Raw genomic sequence first — 27,013 nt, 5'->3', positions numbered from 1 at the left:
CCTCGCGGGCCGGGGGACCAATCACCGCGCGGGTGGCGGGGGTGGGTAACCGAGCCCTCCGCGGGGGGCGCTCGTAGCTTCCGAGCGCGCGACCCAACTCCGGGAGAGTCCGCCTGAGCGCCCAGTGTGCAAACTCCCGCCGACCCGAGCGGGCTCCCCGGCGCAGGTGGGGTTTCCCGGCTCAGCGCTCAGGCCTGCTGGGCGAGTCTGCCGAGTTCCGCTGACGGAACCGGGAGGATGTGAGACCTGCTCTTGCAACGCGTTCGCGGTGAGCGTTCGAAACCAGCAATGTTTGTTCAGGTTGCACCGACCCCTTCCTGTAAGGAACCCTTGCGCCGCTCGCTTCACCCCGGCCGGGAGCTGAATGAGGGAAAGCCCGGCCGTGTAAAAATGGCCCCAGCCAAAGCCTCCTCCCCGCCACCCCCAGGGTCTTGCGAAACCCGACGCACCTAAGAACCCGAGCTGAAAAACTTAGTCGAGCTCCTAACCCAGGGCAAACCTAGACCACTTGACGTTTGCAACGGAAGAGCAACCCCTCGGGGCGGGCGACGGAGGGGCGGAGAGCGGGGGTGGTGATGGCCGATCCTCGTGAGGAAGCAAGAGTCGCGTTCTGGGCTTTGGTGGGGAAAGCTCCCCCTCCTCGGCCAAACATTTCCCTCAGGTACAGCCCCCCTCCCCTCCCACTCGCTGGTGGTATGGATTTTTTTCTTCCCTGGTGTAAATCATGTTTGACTCTCGGGGACTTTTCAAGCCGGAGCCTCAGAGTGGAAGCTGAGCGCGGCCCCACTTCCCCCTCCTCCCCTCTGAGCTCCGCCGAGGGCTGGGGGGGACTGGGGGTTATTTTTTGGGCGGAGGGGATCGGGTGGCGTCCAGGGAAAGTCTGAAGGAAGGACTCCAGCTGCGAGCCGGCAGCTCGCCCCCAGCTGCCCCACCTCCGCCAGGTCCCTGACCTGCGGGCTGCCTTTGCTAGGACGGCCGCCCCGGTGGCTACGTTTGTTTGTCCATCTTTCAACCGACCTCCCCCCGCCACCTCGGCACCCCACCACCCCACCCCCGCTTCCTTGGCCTTTCTCTTCTTTGAGCTTCTTTTCAGGCAGACCTCCTCTGAACCTTCCTGCCTCTGCTCCTCCTCGTAATCTACTCCTGCTCAATGTAAAAATATCCTTTCTTTTTTTTTAAACTTCCCTCCCATTTTCCCTATTTGGAAGGGTCTCAGATCATGTTTGTTTGTTTTTTTTTTTATTCACAGCTTCTGGACCTCAGAAAGTTTTTCTCTTACTTATAGTTGATATGCACAGGTTCACACAAGCTCGAGATTCAAGTGGGCAAAAATAATTATCACTCCTTTAGAACATTTGGACGCGGGAGGTGATCACTGCGGGGCGCTGCCTCCCTGCAGGGCTCAGCACATTGAATAAATTGAACATGAATTAATCAAACGGAACCTGGACATGCCCCTCATTGACCAGGCAGGTTACCTGTGGGAATCTGGTACTAATGAGAACGCGTCCTGGGTCGTCATCGCGGCCTTATTTAGTTTCCAGGGAAGAAATTCTGTCTTAGGAAGTTCCCATCCATGTACCTAATTCATTTCATTTTTCTCTCTTTTTTTAAACTGACTCAGCTTGCAGTATAGTCAAAACTTAACGTTTGGGTTCAAAATTAAGTTCAAATATTAATGCTGTTAATGAGACTTAAGTTCTTTGTGGGGATAGCATCCTTAGGATCTATTTTAAGAACAATAGGCACTCAAAATATTGGAAGTGGTTTATCTCTGTGGACTGCAACATCAGATGAATTTTTTTTCTTCTTTATACTTTCCTGAATTTTCCAAAAAAAAATGTAATACTTATTAATCAGGAAAAAATATAATTTATTAATTCCCTACATACAATACTCTCTAGGCATCAGAAAAGCTGAAATATTAAATTCTCCTTCTACTTCGCCCTTCACATCTTTTCAATCAGCAAGTCCCATAAATTTGGTCTCCTGGAATAGCATTCAAGTCTGTCTCTCCACAGCATCTCAACTGCCACTGCCACACCTATCATCTCTTATCCGGGGTTCAGCCATAGTCTTAACCGCTCTACTGATCATGTCACTTAAAAGCTTAACATCCATCACCCTCCCCAACTCCACTGCTATGACGTTCAAACCTACCTTGGTTGACAAGGCCTTTCATTCCTGTCCCAATCCCTGCCTTCCATTTTGGCTTCATGCTGCCCCACACTTCCCTACATAGGATGATTCTACCCTACTGCGACGTTTTTGTCCTTCCCACAGATGTTATGTGACTTCGAGTCCCCATGGCTAAGACTGTATAGTGCTGCGGTGCCCTTCTCTTCCTCTCCAGCCCCAGCCCCACGGCACCAGTAAGTTCCTACCTCTGCTTCAAGACTCACTTCAAATGTCACCTTTTTAAATGAGATCCCAGAGCAGATTTAGCAACTCTTCCTCTCTATGCTTCAATAGCAAACACTTTTTTTTATTCAACGATTGATTATCCAGCTCCTATTATGTTCTAGTCACTATGAAGAAAACATATATTGTATTTATACTGCTGGAACAGACTATGAGAGAGACAAACATTAAGACCTGTCACACAAATAAATAATTGCAAACTGAGATAAGTGTGATGAAACTGCTACCAGTGCAAAAAGAAGCATGGTTTACTTTGAACAAATGCCAACTATAGTTCTTACCACATTGTGCTCTAGCCTGTTGATTTGTTTGTCCAGAGCTCTATCTCCCATCATACTCATCTGCGTACTGACATCCAGAACACAGTGCCTGGCTCACTCTAGGTGCTCAGTAAACATTCTTAAAGAAATGAATGGATAAATAAGTGAATGGGTATTCAAAGCCCCCATGAAGCATTTCATTTCATTTATTTACATACTACAATTGTGCAGAATCTAAAAGTCTTTACTTCTGTCTTTTAAAAATTAAAATTATTAGATCCTCGTCTCATCTTTTATAACTGTAATCTAGTTCTCCCAACAAAAATTATCTAATTTCTTCTTGTTTGATGTCATATTTTGGAGACATAGCTAATATACTATTTGTAGATAATTTGTTGTTAGGAGGAATTTATTCTTTTGTTCTTTTTATAAATTTGGCTTTTAACATATAAATGTTCAATTTTAAGATCCAAACCACAATCTGTAGAAGAATAAATAAATTGGGCTTTATCAAAATTAAAAGCATTTGCTTTGCAAACAAAACTGTTGACAGAATGAAAAGATATAGACCGGGATAAAACATTTACAAATCATATATCTGACACAGGACTTGTAGCAGACAATGCTAATCTATCTCAGTTCCACTAATTATTAGTGAAATGCTAATTAAAACCACAATGAGATACTGTCATACACTTAATATAATGGTTGGAAAAAAATCTGATGATGTCAAATTCTGATGAGGATGCAGAGCAACCAGAATTCTTGTATATTGCTGACGGGAATGCATAGTGGGACTGCAACTCTCAGTTTCACAAATATTGTAAAATTGAATATACACTTCTCCATATGGCCCAATTCTCCACTAGATATTTACCAAAGTGAAATGATAGCCTATATTCATGCAAAATCCTCTAAATAAATATTTATATCAATTTAATCACTAAAATCTTGAAACAACTCCAAAGTCCCTCAACTGGGAAAAAACTAAATAAAATGTAGTACATCCATAGAATGGAATACTATTCAATAATGAAAACGGACAGGCTGTTGATACAATGTTCCATATCCCAATGCACTATGTAAGTGAAAGAAAAAGACTCAAAAGCTTACTGTATATACTAGTCAGGAATGGCAGAGCAGCAAGATAAAAAACTTGAGGTTTTTAAGATGATGGGCCCAAAATAACTTGAGGTCTGGGTGATCTATATTTAGATGAGACAGTTGCTTAAACCATTGTTAATTTAAGTTTCCTGTCACACAGAGTTAAACCTCATTTTACCTAATATAATGTTGTTGTTATTGTTCAGTCGCTAAGTCATGTCCGATTCTTTTCAACCCCATGGACTGCAGCACACCGCGCTTCCCTGTATTTCACCATCTCCCGGAGTTTGCTCAAAACCCAGTATAGTGAGTGCATGAATTAATCATTAATGAAAATTCCGCTAGACACTTAGTGAAAGAAGAAACTGTGACTGTCTTATTTACCAAAATATCACCAATGTCTCACACAATGCCAGTACAGAGTAGGCTCTCAATAAATACTAGTTAAGTGAATGAACAAATAAGAATGAAGATAAAGTTGAAATTTTACAGGACTGTAACAAAATTTTCCATTCAGATGAGTGTTTTCTTCTTCAAAGTAGCTACTTTGTCACATTACATTTTTCATTCCAGTGATGCAGCTCCTATTTCAAAATATATTCCCTTCCTCCTCCTACTTATTAAAATATTGCCCTTTCTTTAAGTAACAATGTTTCCCTTAAATGAATTATTCACTTTCTTTTTCTCAATGAGCAAACAATAAATTTACCATGTCTTAACATTCTACTCATTTTTCACTATTCCAAGTAATGTCTGGTTTATCTTTTTTCTTCTGTAACAAATATCAGAAGTTTATATAACAGGCACACAGTAGAAATGAAAATCCAGATTTTATGCAAAGCTTGAGAGATTTGGGCTCAAAAAACCATCCTATTTCCAGATGTATCACTAAAAGTAATTTTCACTTACTGGACACTGATGGTTGACATTAAGCTCTTGAAATATCATTAAAATATTTCTACTCTAACCAGTTTGCACAGTCAAGTGACTTTTAAAAAATCATTTACAGCTAAGCAATTATGGAATTTATTAAAAGAACTCAATTTTCTCTACCAGTTTTTCTACCAGGAAACGGTAATCTTGGCTGCCAGGAAAGACCCCTCAGTTGCTTTAACACATCAATCAATTTTATACCTGTTTCTGTCAGGGAGCATTTTTTCATAAACATGGAAACCACATAGAATTGACATGGTAATCCTTCCCATAAATAAGAATTACCTAATTACCACCTGACAATGAAAATATTAGAGATTAAGGAGAGGAAGTCGTGAGAGATGGGCAGATAGATGTAAGCTGAATGGGGTATTGTAAAGAATAAATCCAAAAAGGTCTAAAAGTTTCATCATCTTTATTTTCCCCAGTGTCTGTGACTGTACCTGAGATAATTCAGGACTGGTTGAATGTTTGCTTGTGATCTTACTTCTGTGCTCAGGGCCAAGAAAAAATGAGATAAAAAAATTTCAAGAGGTTATGTTTTCATCTTTCCTCATCGCATAATGATGTCTATAATTCCACAATCAGGGCAAATTTGCTTAGCCAGATCGCAAAGAGGATTTATCTTGAATTGCGTGTTAACCTGAGCGGTGGTAATGGTTGCCTGGAACGCTGTGCCAACAAGGATCACAAGGCCAATCTGATGGCTCGATTAGCAAACATTTGGTGAAGGAGAGCAATTATAATTTCAATTTTGGACACATGCAGATTAGTTGTAGAATATCCAGATAATGTTACCCAGGAGGTTGTTGGATATGCAGGCTCAAAGCTCAACAGAGATATGCATTTCTGAGACTTAAGTATTAAGTTTAAACTCTCCTCTCTCCACTTGTGCACATGGCAGATGTGTGCTTGTTCCTTCTGAGACCTCACTTGGCTTCAGCACCCTCTGAGCTCACTGTTCCTCCTAACCACCACCAACAGATAGTTGTTGGAACAAAAGATGAAAAAGAAACAAAAGTTGAAAAACAATTATATCCCACAGTGTCGGATTAATCCAGGTTTAGCACCTTGTGGGTTAGGACAAAAGGACAGTAGCTAAGGAAGTTGTTTATGCTAGTGAGGGTATTAGTCAAGTGACCAACCTTGTTGTTTAAGTTGGAAGGAAAAGAAAAAACACAAGGATGAACTTAAAAATGAAAATTTTTTCCCTCATAAATTTTTCAATGAATTTTTTTCCCTCCAGCCCCGAGAATTGGAATCAACGTAATTCTCTGTCCTTAAATTAACCATGTCTTGGACCAAGCATACTTTCCCCTCCCTATGTTAAGTATTACTGAAACCAAACAAAAATAGCTTAGCTCTTTGTTCCAGGGAATATTTCCTTCTGGAAAGCTCAGTTGTGTCCAACTCATTGTGACCCCCTGGACTATACAGTCCATGGAGTTCTCCAGGCCAGGATGCTGGAGTGGGTAGCTGTTCCCTTCTCCAGGGGATCTTCCCAAACCACGGATCGAACCTGGGTCTCCTGCATTGCAGACAGATTCTTTACCAGCAGAGCCACCAGCAAGCCCAAGAATACTGGAGTTGGTAGCCTATCCCTTCTCCAGGGGTTCTTCCCGACCCAGGAATCGAACCAAGGTCTCCTGCATAGAAAGTGGATTCTTTACCAGCTGAGCTACCAGAGAAGCCACACCATGCACCATGTGGGATCTTAGTTTCCTGACGAGGGATTGAACCTGTGCCCCCTGCATTGGAAGCAGGGAGGCTCAAGCACTGGACCACCAGGGAAGTCCTCTGGAAACTAAACTGTGAGCCTATTAAACTGTTCACATTTTAAGGCTAGCTTCTCATCATGTGAGTACTTCCAGACTCTCTCCTACCTGTGCCTACCAAAAATGTTATGTCATAGTCTCTGACCATTCCAACCAGTCCCTGCTTTTCAAGACTTGCCTACAAATCCCAGCTCAGCCTCTAAAACATCCTAAATACCTATGGAAATAAGTGAAAGGAACTCAAATGAGAACAGAGGCTGTTTATTCAGAGTTTACTAGAGCAAGAGATTTCAGCCACCATCATTTGGATTTGGCAGTGACTGAACACAAGCGGAAAAGTTGTAAAACTTTATAATTAAAAAAAAAAAGACAACTTCTGGTATGCGTTGCTGTCATGGAGTGGCTGGAGTACTCGGGTGACCAGAAGCAGGGAATCCTGTCTGATTGGTTTGAGGATCATATTTGGCTTTCTCTGGTTAATCCTGGGTTTGGGAGAGAGGGCAGAAGTAGGGGAGCTGTCAGTCATTGACCAGGCTTGACCATTTTAGGCTAATTGCTGAAAAGGTTGTGGTTTGGCTTCCTGACCTGTTAGTTGCAGAGGCTGTAGGTCAGAGTTCTATTGTTATATATGATCCGGTCATTGTGCATTTGTACATTCAATCTCCCATGTCCTTTCCTAATTTTCTGATTTTGAGTCTGCACTAAGACTTTGCGGCAGATGTTCTCCACATTGCAGTAGAGTTAATAAATGGACCTTTGTTTCATCTGCAAGTGTTTCTGATGGTCTTTTGAAGAGTCCCCAGTGAACAGTCCATATCTAAGCTTCATGTTATATAGGTATCTTCTTCTCCTTTTTCCCAATGAAAGCTTACCTCCAACAAGAAAAGAGAATTCTCCCCAAAGATTTCATAGTTCTTTAGAAACATGTATCTTCTTGGTGCACTCTGTGCAGGGTCTGCCTCTCCAACCTTGGGAGACCCTTGAATGTCACAGGCTCTTGGGATCCCAGCAGCCATTCCTTTGTCTTTGCGGGGAAGGCATAGGGCACAGTCTTGCAAATCTAACACAAAAGTGCCTCTTTGCCAACATTCTCCATGACTGGTAGATTGGACAGATGTAGAGGTGTCCTAGGACAGACACTGTGAAAGTACATAGAATAATTAAATTAAGAAGTGTTAAAGTTCCCTGGAATCCTGTGTTAAAAGAATAGCAATACATTTTGCAGATAGAGCAAACTCATTCTTTTACCAAACATCTGTTCAACAAAAGGTACATACCAGAAGCTGAAAAGACAGTGATGAGCAAAACAAAAACATAGCTGATGCCATGTCTCACTGAGCTTTCAGTCTACTGAGGGACAAAGTCATTGATCAAGTTATCTAACATATAAATGTGAAATATAAGAGTATTAACAGAGAAAACTGGGAAGTCTCAGAGGGTATGCTTGAGGGATCAAACACCAGTCTTCTTCATATAATGCATCCATGCAGAAGGTATCCATAACAAGACATTAAAAAACTCATCAAAAAATCATTAGTAGATCTTTGCTTCCAGCTAAGATGGAACAGCAGGGACTGAATTTACCCTCCCAGTGGGAACAACCAAAAATCGGACAGTATCTCCTCTTGTTAACCCTGTGTAGGTTTTCCAGGACTTCCATAACAAAGTACCACAGATTGAGTGTCTTAAAATAACAGATGTATTCTCTCACAGTTCTGGAGGGTAGAAGTCCAAGATCAAGGTGTCCTTCTGGCTTCTGGTGCCTCAAGCAATTCTTTCCATTTCTTGACTTGTAGATGTATCACTCTCATCTCTGCTTCCATCATCTCAAGGCATTCTTCCTGTGTGTCTTCTGAATACTTTTTCCTTCCTAGAGGACAGGAGCCCAGTCACTGGATTAAGGTCCACCCTAATTCAGTATGGCCTTATTGTAACTGATTACAAAGACCCTGTTTCCAAATGAAGTTACATTCTAGGACTTCAGGGATCAAGACTTCAACAAGGGGCACAATTCAACCTGTAACACTCCATTCTGGGAGATCAGGTGGTGGGCGTCACTGAACTCTTCCAAGCCCCTGGTTTTTCCCAAGTCAAGAAGCACTTGCACCCTGCATTTCAGGTCTATCCCTTTTTTAATCTAAACCTTCTGGCAAACATTTTCTGCAGTACTCTTTTCTATGACTACTCTCACACAGAGTAATATATTTCACCTTTCAGTACTTAACTGAAAAACATTTCCTGGTGTCCCACCCTTAACCCATATGTATCTTTAAAACATGCCACTCAGTTTTAAGTCTGTTTTACAGGGGTTTAGGAATGTACCAGCTTTCTACTTTGTCTTGAAAAGGCCAAGCTAAAACTTGAAAGAAAACCTGGAGCTTAAGGATAACCTTCCAATTACTTAGCAAATTACATTTTTGTGAAGTATCTCTCTTTTTCTTATGCAGATACGTGAGCACACATGTCTTATCGTGGATTTATATTCTGCTGCTCTAAGCCAGGAATTGGCCATGTGCGAAGGAATGTGTAGTGGCTGCGGTGACCTCACACAGATTTCGCAGCTCTTTCTCTATTTTATAGTTAAAATGCTAGGACCATCAGTTGGGTAGAGTTCTGAGTCAACAGCCTTTCAAACATAAGCCACATGTCTCCTGTTTTGTGAGTGAGCCCTGTGTCTGTCGGGAAGTGCTGGGTGGCTCAAGTACTTGACTATATTTCTCCTGCAGATGTCACACCTTGTCACTAGCCACCCCCGCCTCCATAAGAACACCCTGCAGGCATTTGTTCCCTTTGAGTAAATGCCACTCTCCAAAGAGCCTTTCTACAGGATAAAACATGTTTCACACAAAGTCCATTCCTAATTCAATGAAGGAGCATAAAGAGCATTCTCAGAGGTAAATGAATGAGCTGAAGTGTAGAGAATACATAGTTTTGCATTTTTCCCCCACTGGCTGCATCTTATCAAAGTAATGCCTCTTGCTGAATCGTTAACAGCTGATGGTGTACATTACAGAGTGGCAAGGAAAAAAATGGAGAACTAATAAGTGTTTTGGTCGACAGATGCCAGAGCCTTTCAATACAAGAGAGTGAAAGAGACTGGAAAGACTTGTGATTTTCTGTATTTCTTCACTCTTTGCCTGGGGCAGGGCAGCCCCTGCCTTTGAACAAGGTCAGGTACATTGTGCAGGCCCACAGTTTGAAGAGCATTGAAAGATTCCTGGAGGGGGTGTATCCCCAGTAACAAATGGCTCTGTTAGGGAGGAGAAGGGACCCCACGCAGGCTGCCCTTTTATCTCCCCAAAGTAGAGGCCCTGCAGGTTCTTAACTAGCTGGGTAGAGTTAACACCTGCTCAGAGAAAGAATGTACTCACCTTCTGGTTACAGGTAGCTAACTTCTTGATGGGCAGGGCTAGAGGCCCTTTTCTTTGTCCGTCTCACTGGGAATTTTTCTCTGTCACACTGGGAAACGGATAGTAGACAACTATGCACTCTTTCCAAGTTGAAAGTTTAGGAGGCACTAACTCTCAAAGCACAGAGCAAGAAAAGAAAAAAACTTGAAAATATCGAATGTGTACACATTTGTATATGGAATATAGCTGTCCACTTTTGTATTTCAACATGTTTGGATACGTAAGTGTTTTTGTTAGGATCATGATGCACTGGACAGAGGAAGTAAGGAAATTTGAGATGGGTGGGGTAAATCAGTCTGGGTGATTGGTATTTATTGAGGTTTTCTGTGTGTGGCTATCAGAAAGTGTGCCATTTGGGGAATACTTTAATGATAAATCATGGTCTCTGCTGTTAAACAGCAGATTATCTTGGAGAACAGGATATGCACACATGTAACATTTCTAACAAATCAATAAGTACCAACTTGTATAACACAGTACAGGCATTAATAGAAGATTTAAGTGCCCGGACTGTGTCAAGTGGAGGAGTAAATAAGAGTCAATCTTGATACCGGATGTGGATCTTACTCCAGAGACTTGGGGAAAATGTCATTTCTTTACCATTTTCAAATGAATTAATTCAGACTTTTATAATAATCAAGAGGCAGTGAGTTCACCTTTCTACTCAAAACACATAGCAATGACAGGTGAAATATTTAAAAGGCAGGAAGAAAGAGACAGAAAACGAGAGAAAGAAAGAAGGATGAAAGAAGGAAGGAAGGAGGGAAGAGAGAGAGAAAGGGCGAAACCAGGAAGACTCAACCAGGTCCTAATACAGGATAAGATCTTGTGGACCAGACACAAAGGGAAAACACAAACTGTGGGTTTTCTAGGCTTTGGAAGTAGGCACCCGTGACTGGGAACTTGGTCCCTGGAGGACAAGGAGTTCTAAGTGTGAATGAGACTTGGAGCAGAGCCAGGCTTCCTGTTTGATGCCAGAGGCAGACAGGGCTTTCACTCTACTGGGACTGTGGCTTCAGATGAAGCTGTAAGCCTGAGGAGATGAAGGGCAAAGACCATGTGTTACTCTCAGAAACTGAGCCAACTACCCATTCTGTAAATGGATCAGCCACATCCATCCCTCCATGGCCTCTAGGGGCAGTACCTCCTATAGTGTAGTAAAGTGAAGTCACTCAGTCGTGTCCGACTCTTTGCAACCCCATGGACTGTAGCCTACCAGACTTTTCTGTCCATGGGATTTTCCAGGCAAGAATACTGGAGTGGGTTGCCATATCCTCCTCCAGGAGATCTTCCTGACCCAGGGATTGAACCCGGGTCTCCTGCATTGTAGGCAGACGCTTTACAGTCTGAGCCACCAAGGAAGACATCCTATGCTCAAATGCAAAATTTGGTTCTGGTTTGGGAATAGGACCAGGCTAGGTGAAATCAACTTCTGAACTGTTAGGAAGGGAGAAATTTGGAGGGGATACTCAAAATCAGCCTGCACATCCAAAGTCCAAAGCATGGGAAGAAAAACTAATTTCTCGAAGGACAGCCAAGAGGACTTGGAAGAATAGTTCACGCCAAGTGAAACTCATACTAGAATCGTTTGAAAAGATGTCAGCATAAATTTGCTGAGATTGTTCAAAGAGATATAGAAAGGCATTTATGATTAAAGAAATAAATTACAGAAATAAAGAGGCACAAATGAAATGAAAATGAAACAAATTATACTCTAAGCCAGAAGAGCTAAGGAGCCAACCTTGGTCATAATCAGCCTTCTGCACCTACCAAGTACTGAGGTATCTGAAGCTTCTGCAACGTTAACAATGAGTGGAAGAGCTCTAGTGTGAGTCCATCCCAGTCGTTGCTAGTCTTCTCGTTGTGCAGGCCCTTAGTTCCCCATGATGACTCAGCTACTTGAGTTATGTGCAGAGATCTCCCTGAAGCTGAGAGCCTCCTGTCGAGGGCTGCTGACATCCCCTCAGAAGCCAAGGCATTGAACAGAATGTCACCAAGAAGAAGGACACAGGTCTCACCACTCCAGATATTCCTGTCACTTCTTTGTCTAAAAAGCACAGGTTTTCATGCCTTACCTAGAAATTTTGATTCCCCAGATCTGGATAAAGAATCCGCCTGCCAATGCAGGAGACACAGACTCGATACCTGGGTGGGGAAGACTCCCCTTGAGAAGAAAATGGCAACCCACTCCAGTATTCTTACCTGAGAAATCCCATGGACAGAGGAGCCTGGCAGGCTACAGTCCATGGGGTTGCAAAGAGTTGGACACAACTTAGCAACTAAACAACAAAATCTGGGTCAGAGCTTGGAAATTAATGTTTCTAACAGGCTTGCTTATGATTCCTATGTGGCAGGCCCTGAGTTTGGTGAACACCGATATTGCTTACAGCCCTCATCTGTCAAGCAATTAAGCCAGGCAAGACCAGAGAGAACAGTGCTGGCCCAGGTCACACAGCCAGATCGTGCTGGAAAAAAATGCCCAGTCCTTTGTTCTGCGTATTTTGGGTTTAATCCACTCTTCCTTTTCTAGTTTCTTAGATAGGTGTTGAAGTTATTGGTTTGAGGTCCTTCTGTACTAATATAGGGGGATAAATTCTATAGATTTTCTAAGTATTGCTTTAGTGGAATTGTACAAATTCTAATATGTTATGTTCATTTTCATTCAGTTCAAAATACTTTGTAATTTCCCTTATGAATTTTTCTCTGATCCATGGATAATGAAGAAGCATGTTTCTTCTTTTCCAAATACTCTTGATATCCAGACAGCACCAGGATTGTCTGGTATCAGTACTTGGTTTTGGTTTCTATCTTAATTCTTTTGTGGTCAGAAAATGCACTGTATATGACCCGAATCCTTTTTCATTTATTGAGATTTGTGTTACACCCAGAATATGATCTCTGTTGGCAAATATTCTGTGTGCCCTTGGAGAAAGTGTGCTCTGCTGTAGATGGGTGAAATGTTCTGTGAACATCAGTCAGGTCAAATGGGTTGGGGCTGGTGTTCAACTTTCTGGTTGATCTTCAGTCTACTTGATCTAACAGTTGTTGAGAGAAAGGTGGTGAAATCTGCAACCATAATTGTGGATTTGTTCTTTACTTCTTGTAGTTTATATCAGTTTAGACTCCATGTATTTTGAAGCTTTATTATTAGGTGTAAAAATATTTAGAGTTGATATATTCTCTTGTTGAACTGACTCTTATCATTATGAAATGGAATATTTTAAAACCCTAGTAATATAGTTTATCTAATATTAATATAGCCAGCCCTGCTTTCTTTTAATTAATATGAATATGGCATATCATTTTCTACCCTTTTACTTTTAATCTGTTTGTATCTTTATGTTTAAAGTGGTTTTCTTACAGATAGCACATAGTTGGGTCTTGTTTGCTTTATCCAGTCCAATCATCCCTACCTTTTAATTGGAATGTTTATTTTTATTTAAGTTGATTATTGATATGGTTAGGTTTAAAATCTGTAGACTTGCTATTTGCTTATTATTTGCCCCCTTTTCCTCTTTTTTTCTTTTCTGCCTTCTCTCAGATTAATTTTTATGATTCCATTTTATCTTCTCTTCATTTATTTAGATATATTCCTTTGTTTCATTTTTTGAAGGTTTCTTTGGGGTTCATAATATACATCTTTCACTTATCAAAATCTACCTTGAATTGGTATAATGCCATTTTATGTATAAGAACCTTAAGAAAAGCAGTTTTTCCCTCCTCCCAGGCTTTGTGCTATTGTTATCATATATTGTACTTCTGCTTGTATTAAGAATGCCATATTATGTTAGTTTTGTTTAGTCAATTATTCATTTAAAATAAACAAATAGTAAGAAAAAGCATTATATACTTACCCACATGGCTACCATTTTTGGTGCTCTTCATTCCTTTATGTAGATCCATATTTCTACCTAATATCATTTTCCTTCTGTCTAAGAGACTTCCTGTGATATTTTCTGTGATTCTACTGGTGATGAATCTTCCCGCTTTGTATGTCTCAAACAAAAAGCTTTTATTTTATGAAAGATATTTTTGTCTGGTATAGAATTCTAGGTAGATGATTTTTCTTTTAATGCTTCAAGGATATTCCTCCTCTGTCTTCTCACTTGAATTTTTCCTTTGACAAATTTGAACTCATCTTATCCTTGATCCTCTGTCTGTAATGTGTCTTTATTCCCTGGATGTTTCTAAGATTGTATCTTTATCACTGGTTTTGATCATTTTAATTATTATGTACCTTCAAGTGGTTCTATTTCTTTTCTTATCATTTTGATTCCTTGAGCTCCTTCCATTTGCAGCTTTATAGTTTACCCAAAATTTGGAACACTGTCAGCCTTGATCCCTTCAAATATTTTTTGTCTCCTCCTCTGCCCTTCAGGGACCATTATTCCGCACTTATTAGATGGCTTGAAGTATTCCCACAGCTCCCTGAAGCTCTGTTCAGTACTTTAATCCTTTCTCCCTTCTATGTTTCATTCAGGATGGTTTGTCTTTTTGTCTTCAGGTTCATTAGTCTTTTCTTCTGTAATGTCCAATATGCTGTTAATCCTTTGCAATACATTTTTTACCTCAGCCATTGTAGTTTTCATCTCTAGGAGTTCAATTTGCATCCTTTTCATGTTTCACTTCTCTACTTAAAATCTTTCCTCTAGCATTTTAAACATATGGAATATCAGCTAATTAATTAGCTGATTTAATGTCCTTGTGTACAAAATCTGTGTCAGTTCTGGAGTGGTTTGATTGATTGATTTTTTTTCTCTTCATTTTGCTTTTTTGCATTCCTGGTTTTTTTTAATTGGGTATGATAAAATAGAATTGTACTTCATTTGGTGCTGGATCTAATTTCTTTTTAATTTTTATTATTTTTTATTGATTTTTAATTGGAATATAATTCCTCTACAATGTTGTGTTAGTTTCTGCCATACAACAACATGAATCAGCTGTATGTGTACATATATCCCCTCCCTCTTGAGCCTGCCTCCCACCTACCCCCACCTCACCACTCTAGGTCAACGCAGAGCATCAAGATGAGCTCCTTATTCTGTACGGCATGTTCCCACTAACTATCTATTTTACACGTAGTAGTGTATATAAGTCAATGCTACTCTCTCAATTTGTCCCACCCTCTCCTTCCCCACCATGTCCACAAGTCTATATTTTTACATCTGCATCTCCATTCCTGCCCTGCAAACAGGTTCATCAGTACTGTTTCCATATATATGTTACTATACAATATTTTTCTCTTTCTGACCTACTTCACTCTATATGTCAGACTCTGGGTTCATCTACATCACTACAAATGACCCAATTTTGTTCCTTTTTATGGTTGAGTAATATTCCATCATATGCATGTACCACATCTTCTTTATCCATTCATCAAAGGACATTTAGGTTGCTTCATTTTCTGGCTATTGTACTAGTGCTGCAATGAACATAGGGGTATATGTGTCTATAATTTCTTTTTAAATAAATATTAATGAATTTTGTTCTAGGATGACAGGTTACTTGAAAACAGACTGACCCTCTCAAGTTTTCCTTTTAAGCTTCGTTAGGTGAAACTAGAGAAGAGTTTGGTTCAGAACTCACATTCCTCACTGTTGAGGCAACACCCTTCTATACACCTAATGCTCCATGAATTATAAGATCTACAAGAATAGGCCCTATTTTCTGCCCTTTATGATCGCTGCTGATTGTTATCTCTGATATTTTCAGATGGTTCTTTCCCCAGCCTTTCGTAGCTTCCTCACTGCACTGATCAGAACTCAGTTGAATCCTGGAGAGAAACCTTCTCTAGCACTAGAGTTTTTTCTCTGTGCAGCTGTTTACTTTCCAGTCCCATGGACTTCCCCGACTCCCATTCTGTTTCCTCAACCCTGGGGAAACTGAGGCTCTGCTGAGATCCCCCTCCCCTGTACCACAACTGGGAACAAATGAGGTGAAACCTACAACTGCCCCAACTTACTGCTTAGAAAGATCTAGAAACTCTCTTTAGACAATAAGATGGGGCAATGGTAGAGTTCACTATATTTGTTTCCTGTCTCTCATGCATCACTGCATTCATTGCCTGATGTCCAATGCCTTGACAATTCTTGCTTTCTGCCTGTTGTTTGTGTATTTAGTTGTTCATGTGGGAGGGTAAACCTGCTCGTTGTTATTTCATTTGACAGAAGCAGACATCTCCTCAAGTACAGGTTTAAAGAATGGAGTTTATACAAATGAAAATATTACAAAATTATTGGCCTGATACCACATGAATATGGCAAAAAATCATGAAAGTGCTTTGTAAATGACCAAAGTTTAGAAAATACCTATTCACTCCAGATCATTCACTACACAAGGGAAATAACTGATGCCTCCATGGGTCACAAGATGCAGTGAAGCTCACACAGTTCCTTAGTGAGAAAAGTAAAACCAAATTCACTTTTTATCTACCTGTGTCCAGGATTCTTGCCATTATTTCATTGTTTTAAGCTACCCCAAAGCGGCTCATTAAAAAGGAGAAATTTCATATTCTTATGAAAATATACCTGATCAAATCGTGATGCCTTTGCATTTGGAAGTCATAAAAAAAAAGCATCCACTAGTTCAGTTTATTTGTATCACTATAAAAACTTTTTTTTTTCAACCTCTTTATAGACACTTTAGGCACAAAATTGTTCACATTCCTTCCACTGAAATGAAAGACATTTGCAGTTCACCTGGTAAGGAAAGGGTTGCTGTGTCCTGCGAAGTGATAAAACCTAACACTGACTTAAAGACATCTCCCCTTGTAAACTGCTGCCTTTATGAGGAACTGTTTTTATGAGGACAGGTCAGTTGTCACAGAAAGCACACATCTGACCACTAGCTCTCCATCTGTGCAGGTCCGTTAATCCACACCATAGGTTTGATCTCCTGGGGCCTTCAAAATGTCCACGGAAATTTATCAAATATTTGTCAAATAAATATTTTTGACATCTCAAAAAAATATGGGGGGAAATGAATTGGTTCCAAATATTAAAAAGAAAATTACCAAATTAAAACTTAAGGTTTTTTTTTTTAGTTGTTGTTAAATGCAATACAGAACCTGTGACTGCAAGCCAACTTTTACATTTCTATATGCATTTAATTAAATGTGGATAGCAGTTCATTTTAATATACTTGATATGTTGTAAGTGGGACATTGACAAGAATCCTCAGGACCACTAAAGTTCTTTGAAATGCCCAATGTTGAATTTGCTATAGGACATAGGAAGCTCAGCCTGGTGCTCTGTGACAACCTAGAGGGGTGGGATGGGGTGAGGGGTGTGAGGGAAGTTCAAGAGGAAGGACACCTATGTGTACTTATGGCTGATTCATATTGTTGTATGGCAGAAACCAACACAACATTGTAAAGCAATTATTCTCCAATTAAAAAAAAAAAAAGATGCCCCATATTTAGTTACTGAAATTCCAGAGTACTTAGTGTTACTTGTCACTTTTGCTTGGAAATAATGATGAATTCCATTATACCCAAGTTTATTTAAGGTTTTCTTTTTTCATTTTTATCAAATAGGAGTGTGAATTTAGTAAATTCCTAGTTGGCTTGCACTTTTGTTTGTTAAATTTGCTTCTTCTGTGAAGCCAGTTCTCAAACAAGATTAGAGAAATCCATATGCCAACAGAAATAGGTCTTTTTTTCAGTGCTCCTCTGTTGAAGACTTGTAACAGAACTTAATTATCCCCATGGCATCTGGAATGCAATAGCATTTATATTTCTTAATTTTTCTGAATAAAATTAAATCTGCTTCCTACACTCCTTCACCAAGGCTAATGAGAAGTTTGGTTATCAGCGCTTCATTACTACTCTTGGATCTTCCAGGAACCCCGGACTCCAGGAAAATGGAGGATAACCCAGTTGCGATGGAGTTTTTTCCTTCATTCACAGGCCTTTAAAGACATTAAAAACCACTAGTACTGCTGACAGCACATCAAACAGTCCTTCACACCCTCACCGAACTCAGCCAAGGAGACTTTTGCTGGGACCCTCATGTTTGACCTGCTTGGTTCCTAGTTTCATAGGCAGAGAGTCACTCCCATCTGAGGTTCTACCACCTCTAGAATATTGCACTGAGGCTGCTTCATGCCTCTGTCCAGGTTCAGGAAAACCAATCACCCCACAGGGTCAGGCTTCTTCTTTCATCCATCCACAGAGCATCAGGTCACCGTCTGATTCTCTTTTGGGCAACGTAGCCCATTCCCTTGATGGCCCTAGCGCAGTGTTTCTCCTAGTATGATCTATAGCAAATGGTACCCCATAAATCATCTGCTTGTGCTTAACCAGTTTCATATGAAAAACAACATCCAAGCAGTTTTGTTCCCACCCATTTCACAAATTGGAAATGTAAGATTAAGTATTACTCTTACAGCAGTCCCTTTATTGAGTTCTTTATAACAGGGGTCCCCAACCTTCGGGATCTCATGCCTGATGATCCCAGGTGGAGCTGAAGTTTAATAATAATAGAGATAAACTGCCCAATAAATGTAATGCACTTGAATCGTCCACACCCCCAGGTCTATGGAAAAATATCTTCCATGAAACACCAAAGCTTACAGTGAAGCCCCTGATGGAAAAGGTGCCAAAAGGGCATGAGATGAGACAGAGTCTAAGAAAAGACTAGTGTAAAAGAAAAGCCTTTGGTGGGCTCGTTGGTAGCAGTAACTAATGAGAACTCTTCTAACGGGCTGCCACAGGCTCCTGTGTTACTCATATTGCTTTCTGTTTTTCAGCTTCCCCCATGAATAGAGCGCGAAGCAGCTTTATTACTCAAAAGGAAATGTTGACACACCTGGGGCTTTGAGCGAGTGAGATGAAGGGCCCAGCTTTACACCACTTAAAGTGATAACATGGTTGATGCTAAGTGAACTCATGTAACAAAATCTACTCTTTTTAGAAGCCCCCTGGCACTAGTCCTCATGAACATTGTGAGACATTTTAGGAATAGCTAGGAAACATTTTTAGGAGAAAAAAGTGAGTTTAGACAGTGGGATAAAAGCTATCTTGTAAAACTTAAACTCACACTCTTTTCCCAGGGTAAACCTTCCCAGGAACACTCAAATTCTGCTTAACATGTCACAGAAGTATTGGTGTGTTCCTTTTCTTCCAGACATTAAGGTAGCTAATAGATCTGATATCAGGAATCATAAACTACTTTGCAGAGCAATGCAATACAACCAGGAACAAGAATGATTTTTTTTTAATTTATTTGGCTGTGCCAGGTCTTAATTGAGGCATGCAGGATCTTTAGTTGCAGCATGCAAACTCTTAGTTGTGGCATACAGGATCTAGTTCCCTGACCAGGGATAGAATCCGGGCCCCCTGCATTGGGATCACAGAGTACTAACCCCTGGACCACCAGGGAAGTCCTCGGGACTTTTATAACGCTGCTTTCTTTTCCGTTCCCTAGCAAGCGGCACCAGAGTGGTCCCTCTGTAACTGTTTTTGCCTTTTAATCCATCCTATGCAATTAACACCTCATTCTACCCAACTCTATTCTCTATACTTGACTCTTTGACACTTTATTTTGCCTATATAAAATACAGTTAATTATCACGCTGTCTTCTCACTAATTGCTATTTGAAATTATTTTATTTCCCTAACTAAATTTTAAACATCTTATGAACAAAAAGTATTGAAACTCTTCAGCATACCATAATAACTAAAAGAGGCCCATGCACTGTGTTCACTCTCTCAGTCATGTCGGACTGTTTTGCTATCCCCATGAACTGTAACCCGCCAGGCTCTGCTGTCCATGGGATTTCCCAGGCAAGAATATTAGAGTAGGTTGCAGTTTCCTTCTCCAGGGGATCTTCCCAACCCAGGGATGGAACCCATGTCTGCTGCATTGGCAGATGGATTCTTTACCTCTAGTGCCACTTGAGAAGGCCTGTGTACCTAATACCTATGCAGTTATACAATCAATAATTACTTGACTCTAAGGGTTTGCTTAATAATTTATTTTATTTAATTTATTTGACTGTTTCAGGTCTTAGTTATGGCATGTGGGATCTAGTTCCAGAACTAGGGATTGAACCCAGGCCCACTGCCCTGGGAGTGAGAAGTCTTAGCCACTGGATCACCAGCAAAGTCCCTGACTCTTAGGTTTAAACCATACATCAAAAATAAACAAATCTACATTACTTCTTAGATTTTTTCCTTCAAAATTAGATATAGCCTCAGAGGTATTGCAAAATATTAAAATTAGTTGTAGTGATATCTTTGTTGTGATTTTTTTTTTTCTTTTAAAAGTCCGTTTTAGAAAACACTGGTCTGGAAGGTGTCATCACCCCCAGAGAGATAATGGCATCACAGAAGTGCAAAGCTAAAATGGACATCTGCATAGACATAGAATTGTTTCAGTTCTAATTTGAGTTCTTAAATTGAATTTAAGAAGGCTGGAACCATTTCGCAGGCCTGTGTGGAAGAGTTAAATCTGGGGCAGGTGGAAGACTAACCATAGGAAGAACAAGACCAGGTCAAAGGTCTTCCTGTGAGAGAGGCTTCCTCACCCTGCCTAATGAAACCCTCAGTGTTTGTCCCGACTTTCAAAGCACAGAAAAGTGCCCAGCTCCACACAGGCCCCGGATCCTGTCAGCTCTGTGATTAGAGACCAGATCACTGAATTGCGGGCAGATGACCTCAGTCGCTGACTGAATCTGTCAGGTTCACTTTTTGGTGTCTTCGAATCCTTTTGTGAAGAGCCAGTCTCTCCTTCCTTCCCTCCTGTCTGGTTTGCATCACTGACAAATTCCATTTTTCCTCTCTTGAAAAAGACATTCTTCCTGGGCCCTGCCCCTGTGGAACAACATAAACCACTTGGAGATGAGCTGGAATGCAGCCTTCATCATAAAACAATGGTAAGTGGTTGAGATAAAGCACCCAATAAAGCAGCTGGAAGGAGAAAAGGCAGAAAGAATGTGTGCTTTCTTCTGTAGCAGAACTCCCCATCCATCAGCTGAAAAAGAAATCTGGGACCTGGCTTCAAGTTTTCATTAAAATGCAGTAGGGCATCCGGAAGTCGGATCTGGACCAACAACAATGAGATATTTTTCTTGTAGTTAGTTTCCTCTGAACAGCCTTGCTGTGGGCTTCAAAGCCCTCTCTATGACCAAATTGAGTGAAGTTGCTTTTTCCTCCTCTCTCTGATTGAACCTGGAGCTTTGGGTAGGGCAGCGAAGTAAGCAGAAATGAAATTGCCAAACTTATGGTTCTCAAGCAAATGAGATTTTCTCTAATGCTTACCAACTGTCACCAGGTCAGATGGATTTTTCTGCTTGAAGTCCCTGGATGCATTAATTTCTCTGCCGTCTTAGGGTATCCTTCTGGAAGCAACCCCAGCAGTCAGAAAAACATAAGAATAAAATGCATAGCACAACTGGTGCACAAAAGGACCTCAAAGAATAAAAAGTGAGGCGAGGGCAAGAAGAAAGGTCTTTAGGCAAGCGTGTCGTTTGCTTGGTTTCTGACTCAGAGGGCAATCACACAGAGCCCGACTCAGACCTACCAGGAATTGGCATAATGTGCTGGGGTTGGGTCGGCTGGACTAGAAATCCTGAAAGGCAATGGCGTGTTCTCTTTTCTTCATTCATCTAGTATGGTGACTTTAAAAAAAAAAAACTTTCTGAAGCAAAGAAACCACAATATATAAAACAACTGACAGTGACCTCACACTGGCTGAGTTGGGATCTCATGAGCAGGAGGCCTCCTCTCCCCACAGTAGCAGCCCATACAAGCTTCCCAAAAGTTATGGGGTTGGAGGCATGAAAGACACCATTCTAGAAGGTGTTAGTAATCCAGGAAGTGGCAACACAGGATTTCATTTTTTTGAATAAAAGTTAGAGGGCAAGGAGACATCCTCTGTAAGACAGTCATATACAAATTACTTACTCATTTTGGTTTCTTGAGCTGAAAATTAGTACCACTTTTAATAGATACCACAAGTCTTTATCACCTGCCATCTAACTGCCATCATCTTCCTTCCTTCAACACACATTTCAACATTTATTGAATGCCTCTAGTGTCCAAGGTGCAAGGCACTAGCTGGTTATTAAAAATATAAATAAGGACAGTATTAGTATTAGTAGCAGGTAGTTTTAGTAGCAGTAGTGGTAGTAACAATAGCAAACACTTCTATAGCATTCTATTAGTGCCAGGCACTGCTCTAAGATTTTCAAATGTATTTAGTCATTCAGTCATCTAAACAGCACTCTAGGAAAGATATGCATATTATTTCCAATTTACAGATGGGGAAACTGGGGCTCATAAAGATTAAGTAAACTGGCAGAGATCACATATCTAACAATTGGCAGGGCAGAGACTTGAACCCAGGCAGTCTGGCTTCTGAATCTGTGCTTTAGATATGATTGATGCATGTGCACTATCTTTGGGATTTATTGTCTATGCTGCAATACAGAAGTTTCTACTCCTAGAGCTTTCAAAGTCTGCCTCCTTTCTGGAACTTATTAAAGGACTGTGGGCATTGTATACGTGAGAAAGGCTGATGACATTCAGGAACAACTGAAGGACAGTTGGAGATTCTCTACCACCAGGAGAGAGAGAGGATCGTGGGAGGAAATCATGGAAGGATCGTGCCTTGCCAGTTAGGCAAGCAGGGGCTCTGGAGCATTGAGATTCAAGCTATTACTACAAATGTGACATGCATATAACCATCCCTGTGTGAAGCGTGGGACTTACAAATTGCATATATAACATTTTGAATTTTAATCCAAATGAATGTGCAGTCTCTGTTATTTGAAAAGGAATGATGGCAGAGTTATATTTCAGTAGATAGATCTTTGGGGCCTCTGTAATTCATACTCTTCCATCTTTCTTAAGTTGGCAAACATTTATTGAACATTGCCATTCTTTACTTTATCTTACCCCTAAACAACCACTGAATTATCTTGGGTACATGAGCCAGTTAAGGGTTACTGCAGGCCCAGAGAATAACAGGTCTCAGTATATTCCATATTCCTGTTCAAACCTTTTGCATATCTAATAAAAAGGGACAATTGCAGCTGACATCATTGTCTCCTTCTTTCTTCCTGACATGAATGTGGAAGGGCTGTCTGGAGCAGTAGCAGCCATTGTATAAAGAGGAGGAAATAACTATGAGGACAAAAAGGATACAAAGAAATTAGATCGAAATGGCATTTGAGCAGTTAAAAAGAACAACAATGGTTCTACATCAAGCTTTCTTGTTATGGTAGATGCTAGTGATATTTAGGCCACTATTTGTTGACTAATCTGTTCTTATAGCTAAACACCTTCTTAACTAATACACAAGAATCATGGGAAACCCATAGCTGCTATGCCTCTCATTTCTCAATAAGAATCTATTTTTTAAGACAATAACAAGTACTTGTATAATGAGCCAGTATTTTTTTTTTCCAAGATGATCTTGACATGTCTCTTCATAGAAATCAATGTTGCCATCACAACTGACATACATTTGGCAAGAACAATAAGTCCGCTTCCATTCTTATCCAGTTTAGATTCCATGATCATCATTACAGTCAGCTTTGAAATGACCTTCCTCTCTAAGCCCCGCTCCACTCTCATATTCAATTGACAAAACCCCAACCATAGAGAAATCCAACCATCCCCATCTCCTTGTGGGCAGCCAAGTTACTAAATGTAGACTGGTATCACATAAGGTTCATACTTAAAAATCTCAAAAGGGCCCTCAACTCTGCACCCAAATCTATCTACATTTCTTTAGGGCTTACGTTTCCCCCCCTTGGAGATAGCTTTTATGCCATCTTCTCTCTTCTCCACTTTCTCATTTAAAAGCATATCCCTTTCTGCTCCACCCTTGCTACTCAAGAGATGGTCTTTGGGCCAGCAGCATCAACATCACTTGGGAAACTGTTAGAAATGCAAAATCTCAGCCTCCCCCTTGGCCTGCTGAATCAGTCTGCCATTTAACAAGCTTCCCGGGGTGGGGTGAGGGGTTTGACAGGCCCACGTTTACCAACATGTGAAGTGTACTGCTCTTGACTTTATCCCTTCATGAGAACTTTGTTCACGTTGTCATTCTTAGTCTCCTGAGTCCTCATTTACTTTCCCCTTAACTCCTTAATTCCTATCAGTAAATACCATCTAGTACTTCCTATCTAAGAAAATCAAAACTCTCCAGCGCCCATGTTTTTTCTAATGACTACTCCCTTACCCCGCTTCCCTTTACCAAGTCCTTGAATTAATTCTCCATATTTGCTGTCTCGACTTCCTCCTGTCCCATTCACTCCTGAACCCAATCTGACTTCTACCTCTTCTATTCCACCCAAACAACCCTTGTGAAACTCATTCGTCACCTCCATGTAGCAAAACTCAATGGTCACTTTTCTGATCTCGCCTTTGGGATCTCACAGCTGAGCTCTCCTTAATTTTCAGATACTCTTACACTCTCCTTCCAGAGCCTGCATTCTCCAGGATTTCCCCCTTAGCGGCTTCTCCATAGTCTTTTTTGCTAACTTGTTTTTTTTTTTTTTTTGGTGCTTAGTTCCTCTGTCTTGTCTGACTCTTTGTGACCCCATGGACTGCAGCCTGCCAGGTTCCTCTGTCCATGGGATTCTCTAAGCAAGAATACTGGAGTGGGTAGCCATTTCCTTCTCCAGGAGAACTTCCCAACCCAGGGATCGAACCCAGGTATCCTGCATTGCAGGCAGATTCCTTACCATGTGGGGCACCAGGGAAGCCACCTCTCTTCCTTTACCGCACTATTCTTTATTGCAGTTTCTAAGACTTAATCCTGGGTCTCTTTTTCCACCTTGTCCTCAGATGTACTCATCCCATTTTATGGCTTCAATATCACCAACATGCTGATGTTTCACAAATAATCTCCAGGCTCTGAAATCCTTCCTAGTATATCTTCATATTGATCTCAAAATTGTCCTCCTTAAAACTGAGATTTTAATTCCTCTCCTGACTCTCAAGGGCTTCCCAGGTGGTTCATTCAGTGAAGAATCTGCCTGCAATGAGGGAGACCTGTGTTCAGTCCCTAGGTTGGGAAGATACCCTGGAGGAGGGCATGCAATCCACTCCAGTGTTCTTGCCTGGAGAATCCCCATGGACGGAGGAGCCTCATGGGTTACAGTCCATGGGGTCACAAAGAGTCGGACACAACTGAGTGACTAAGCACAGTACACCACCTCTCACAAACCTTTCCTCCCCTAGTTTTCTCCATCTCGAAAAATGATACCACTATCCATCTGATGATGTAAGCCAGAGACTTAGGAATCATTCCTGATGCCTCTTTCCCTCACCCCTACAACATATATGTCAGTAAAACTGCCTGAGGCTCAACCCTGTCTTTGGAGGTAAGCCTCGAAAATACATCTCACATTAGTCTTTATATCTCTATTTCACCACCCTACCTGAGCCTCCATCATCTTTCACTTGAACCATTGCAAAAGCCTCTTAACCAGACTCCCTTCTTTACCATCTTGCCTCCTCTAATCTGTTCTCCATACAGAAACCAAACTAGTCTTTTATTTTTTATTTACTTATTTATTTGGCTGCACTGGGTCTTAGTTGTGTCATGCAGGAGTTTGTTTTGTTTTGTTTTGTTTTTAAGCTGTGGTATACATCATGAGAAACCCTGGGCTAGATGAAGCACAAGCTGAAATCAAGACTGCCGGGAGACACCACCCTTATGGCAGAAAGCGAAGAACTAAAGAGCCTCTTGATGAAAGTGAAAGAGGAGAGTGAAAAAGTTGGCTTAAAACTCAACATTCAGAAAACTAAGATCATGGCATCTGGTCCCATCACTTCCTGGCAAATAGATGGGGAAACAATGGAAACCGTAACAGACTTTATTTTCTTGGGCTCCAAAATCATTTCAGTTGGTGACCACAGCCATTAAATTAAAAGATGCTTGCTCCTTAGAAGAAAAGTTATGAACAACCTAGACAGCATATTAAAAAGCAGAGACACTACTTTGCCAACAAAGGTCCATCTAGTCAAAGCTATGGTTTTTCCAGTAGTCATGTATGGATGTGAGAGTTGAACTATAAAGAAAGCTGAGACCTGAAGAATTGATGCTTTTGAACTGTGGTGTTTGAGAGGATTCTTGAGAGACCCTTGGACAGCAAGGGGATCCAACCAGTACATCCTAAAGGAGATCAGTCCTGAATATTCATTGGAAGGACTGATGCTGAAGCTGAAGCTCCAATTCTTTGGCCACCTGAGGTAAAGAACTGACTCATTTGGAAAGATCCTGATGCTGGGAAAGATTGGAGGTGGGAGGAGAAGGGGACGACAGAGGATGAGATGGTTGCATAGCATCACTGACTCAACGGACATGAGTTTGATTATGCTTCAGGAGTTGGTGATGGACAGGGAAGCCTGGCGTGCTGCAGTCCATGGGATCACAAAGAGTCGGACACAAGTGAGCGACTGAACTGAACTGAAATGATGTGAGATCTTGCTCCCTGATTAGGGATCAAACACAAGCTTCCTGCATTGGGAGCTCAGAGTCTGAGCTAGTAAACCACCAGGGAAGTCCCCCCAAACTAGTCTTTTAAGTATATAAATTTGATAAAGCATACAACCTGTGTAGAACTCCTCAGTGGCTTCTCTCATTGCATTTAGAATAAAACTCAAATGTCTATGAACTGTCTGTATGAGGTGACGCCTGCCTACTTCTCTGCCATTCTCCCTCTCTCTCTCCTGCTGTATTTGGCTCCCCTTCACTTTTTTTGAAAACCGTGAGTCTTTTGCACGTCTGGGAAAATACTGTTTTCTCTTCCTGGGTCCTTCTAGTCCTTGAGGAACCTGCATAGATATCTCCCATCTAGATACGCCTTCCTTGTTACCTTACTTGAATACTTCCTGACACGCATTCCCTTTACTCTCTGCACTGCACCCTCTTTCCTTTTTTTTCCCCCTGAACTCCATTCTATGTGGTATTAAGGAATGTGTCTGAACTAGGTAGCATGAAGACTGGTGTGTGTATTAAGGGCTGATCTCCACCTCTTGCTGGGAGAAAGGCACTGAAGGTAGCAATTCAACAGGACTGCCTGGACTGGCTCTCTCCCACGCAAAGTGTCACTGAAGGTTGAAAGCTCTGCTGTTGGCCAATACATCCTGAGT

General features: G+C 41.1%; 1 long non-coding RNA gene across 1 annotated transcript; it reads left to right on the top strand.

Annotated features, from left to right (window-relative positions):
- Nucleotides 1-166: 166 nt before the first annotated feature.
- On the top strand, nucleotides 167-26,474 carry LOC136163424 (uncharacterized). Its single transcript, XR_010662241.1, has 3 exons — nucleotides 167-268; nucleotides 20,695-20,778; nucleotides 25,497-26,474. It is a non-coding gene; the product is annotated as an uncharacterized lncRNA (long non-coding RNA).
- Nucleotides 26,475-27,013: the final 539 nt, after the last annotated feature.

This window comes from Muntiacus reevesi, chromosome 3 (genome assembly GCF_963930625.1).
Source record: "Muntiacus reevesi chromosome 3, mMunRee1.1, whole genome shotgun sequence".
In the NCBI taxonomy this organism is placed as follows: Eukaryota; Metazoa; Chordata; class Mammalia; order Artiodactyla; family Cervidae; genus Muntiacus; species Muntiacus reevesi.
This window is presented reverse-complemented; position numbering and strand designations above follow the sequence as displayed.